The sequence below is a fragment of the Arachis ipaensis genome, chromosome B3 (assembly GCF_059453495.1).
Source record: "Arachis ipaensis isolate K30076 ecotype BB chromosome B3, ASM5945349v1, whole genome shotgun sequence".
NCBI classification, from domain to species: Eukaryota; Viridiplantae; Streptophyta; class Magnoliopsida; order Fabales; family Fabaceae; genus Arachis; species Arachis ipaensis.
In genome coordinates, this window is record NC_142438.1 from 87,240,751 (window position 1) to 87,244,381 (window position 3,631).

Consider the following 3,631-nt stretch of genomic DNA (forward strand, 5'->3'; position numbering starts at 1 on the left):
ATTCTAGTGTTTCATGAAGCATGTAGAAGCCTGGCTGGCTGTAAAGCCATGTCTAATTCTTTTAGACTGAGGCTTCCACTTATAAGTATATGAAGTTGGATGAAGTTTCAGCTGTTGTATGCCTGATTTGTATCTTCTAAAGCTTGGTTGGCTATTAAGCCATGTCTAACCCTCAGATTGGAGCTTTAGACTAAAAAGCACAAGATTACTGGAATTCATATTAAAAATTTTGGAATCCTTATTTTTCTTTTTCACATTAAATTTTGAAAAATCCAAAAAAAATTTATAAAATCATAAAAATCAAAAATATTTTGTGTTTCTTGTTTGAGTCTTGAGTCAATTTTTAAGTTTGGTGTCAATTGCATTTCTTTTTAAAAAAAATTATGCATTTTTCGAAAATTCATGCATTCATAGTGTTCTTCATGATCTTCAAGTTGTTCTTGGCCAGTCTTCTTGTTTGATCTTCATATTTTCTTGTTTTGTGTCTTTTCTTATTTTTCATATGCATTCTTGCATTCATAGTGTCTATACATGAAAAATTTCTAAGTTTGGTGTCTTGCATGTTTTCTTTTTTTGAAAATTTTTCAAAAAAATAAGTTCTTGATGTTCATCTTGACATTCAAAGTGTTCTTGGTGTTCATCTTGACATTCATGGTGTTCTTGCATGCATCACATGTTTAGATCCAAAATTTTCATGCATTGCATCATTTTCATGTTTTTCTCTTTCATCATTAAAAATTCAAAATTCAAAAAAATATCTTTCCCTTTTTCACTCATAAATTTCGAAAATTTGGATTGACTTTTTCAAAAATTTTTAAAATCTAGTTGTTTTTTATGAGTCAAATCAAATTTTCAATTTAAAAATCTTATCTTTTTCAAAATCTTTTCCAAAAATCAAATCTTTTTCATTTCTCTTATTTATTTTCGAAAATTTTAAAAATATTTTTCAAAAATCTTTTTCTTAATTTTATTTCATAATTTTCGAAAATATCATCAAAAATTAATGTTTTGATTCAAAAATTTCAAGTTTGTTACTTGCTTGTTAAGAAAGATTCAAACTTTAAGTTCTAGAATCATATCTTGTGATTACTTGTGAGTCAAGTCATTAATTTTGATTTTTAAAATCAAATCTTTTTCAAAACTAATTTCAATCATATCTTTTCAAAAATATCTTTTTATCCTATCCTTTTCAAATATCTTTTCTAACTTCTTATCTTCTTATCTTTTCAAAATTGAATTTCAAATCTTTTTCAACTAACTAATTGACTTTTTGTTTGTTTCTTATCTTTTTCAAAACTACCTAACTAACTATCCCTCTCTAATTTTCGAAAATACCTCCCTCTTTTTCAAAAATTCTTTTTAATTAATTAATTATTTTAAATTTTAATTTTAATTTTATTTCCCCTTTAATTTTCGAAAATCATCAACTACTTTTCAAAAATTACTTTCGAAAACTTCTCTCTCTCATCTTCTTCTATTTATTTAATTACTTACTAACACTTCTCTTCATCTCATATCTCTGCTCCTATCCTCACCCTTGTGTTTGGATTATCCATTCTTCTTCACTCTTATTCCCTTTCTTCTTCTACTAACAATAAGGAACCTCTTTACTGTAACATAGAGGATTCCTTCTCTTTTTTAGTTCTCTTCTCTTTCATATGAGCAGGGACAAGGAAAAGGGCATTCTTGTTGAAGCTGATCCAGAACCTGAAAGGACTCTGAAGAGAAAACTAAGAGAAGCTAAATTACAACAATCCAGAGACAACCTCACTAAAATTTTCGAACAAGAAAAAGAGATGGGAGCCAAAAATAATAATAATGCAAGGAGGATGCTTGGTGACTTAACTGCACCTAATTCTAATTTACATGGAAGAAGCATCTCCATCCCTACCATTGGAGCAAACAATTTTAAGCTTAAACCTCAATTAGTTTCTCTGATGCAACAAAACTGCAAGTTTCATGGACTTCCATCTGAAGATCCCTTTCAGTTCTTAACTGAATTCTTGCAGATCTGTGATACTATTAAGACTAATGGAGTAGATCCTGAAGTCTACAGGCTCATGCTTTTCCCGTTTGCTATAAGAGACAGAGCTAGAATATGGTTGGACTCTCAACCTAAGGATAGCCTGAACTCTTGGGATAAGCTGGTCAAGGCTTTCTTAGCCAAGTTCTTTCCTCCTCAAAAGCTGAGTAAGCTTAGAGTGGATGTTCAAACCTTCAAATAGAAAGAAGGTGAATCCCTCTATGAAGCTTGGGAGAGATACAAGGAACTGACCAAAAAGTGTCCTTCTGACATGCTTTCAGAATGGACCATCCTGGATATATTCTATGATGGTCTGTCTGAATTAGCTAAGATGTCATTGGATACTTCTGCAGGTGGATCCATTCACCTAAAGAAAATGCCTGCAGAAGCTCAAGAACTCATTGACATGGTTGCTAACAACCAGTTCATGTACACTTCTGAGAGGAATCCTGTGAGTAATGGGACACCTCAGAAGAAGGGAGTTCTTGAAATTGATACTCTGAATGCTATATTGACTCAGAATAAAATATTGACTCAGCAAGTCAATATGATTTCTCAGAGTCTAAATGGAATGCAAGCTGCATCCAACAGTACTCAAGAGGCATCTTCTGAAGAAGAAGCTTATGATCCTGAGAACCCTGCAATAGCAGAGGTGAATTACATGGGTGAACCATATGAAAACACCTATAATCTCTCATGGAGAAATCACCCAAATCTCTCATGGAAGGATCAACAAAAGCCTCAACAACGCTTTAATAATGGTGGAAGAAACAGGTTTAGCAATAGCAAGCCTTTTCCATCATCCACTCAGCAACAGACAGAGAACTCTGAACAAAATACCTCTAATTTAGCAAACTTAGTCTCTGATCTATCTAAGGCCACTCTGAGTTTCATGAATGAAACAAGGTCCTCCATTAGAAATTTAGAGGCACAAGTGGGCCTGCTGAGTAAGAAGATCACTGAAACTCCTTTTAGTACTCTCCCAAGCAATATAGAAGAGAATCCAAAAGGAGAGTGCAAGGCCATTGAAATGACCATCATGGCCAAAACCACAAAAGAGGAGGAGGACGTGAATCCCAAGGAGGAAGACCTCCTGGGACGTCCAGTGATCAATAAGGAGTTTCCCTATGAGGAACCAAAGGAATCTAAGACTCATCTAGAGACCATAGAGATTCCATTGAACCTCCTTATGCCATTCATGAGCTCTAAAGAGCACTCTTCTTCTGAAGAGAATGAAGATGTTTCTGAAGAGCAAGTTGCCAAGTTCCTTGGTGCAATCATGAAGCTGAATGCCAATTTATTTGGTAAAGAGACTTGGGGAGATGAACCTCCCCTGTTCACCAATGAACTAAATGCATTGGATCAACTGAGACTGCCTCAGAAGAAACAGGATCCTGGAAAATTCCTAATACCTTGTACCATAGGCACCATGACCTTTGAGAAGGCTCTATGTGACCTTGGGTCAGGAATGAACCTCATGCCCCTCTCTGTAATGGAGAAACTGGGAATCTTTGAGGTGTAAGCTGCTAAAATCTCATTAGAGATGGCAGACAATTCCAGAAAATAGGCTTATGGACAAGTAGAGGACATGTTAGTAAAGGTTGAAGG

The 3,631-nt window shown here is 34.3% G+C and overlaps 1 non-coding gene across 1 annotated transcript; it reads right to left on the reverse strand.

Annotated features, from left to right (window-relative positions):
• Positions 1-2,192: 2,192 nt before the first annotated feature.
• Positions 2,193-2,300, reverse strand: LOC148571468 (small nucleolar RNA R71). Its single transcript, XR_015880394.1, has one exon. It is a non-coding gene; the product is annotated as a small nucleolar RNA R71 (small nucleolar RNA).
• Between the last annotated feature and the right edge of the window lie 1,331 nt (positions 2,301-3,631).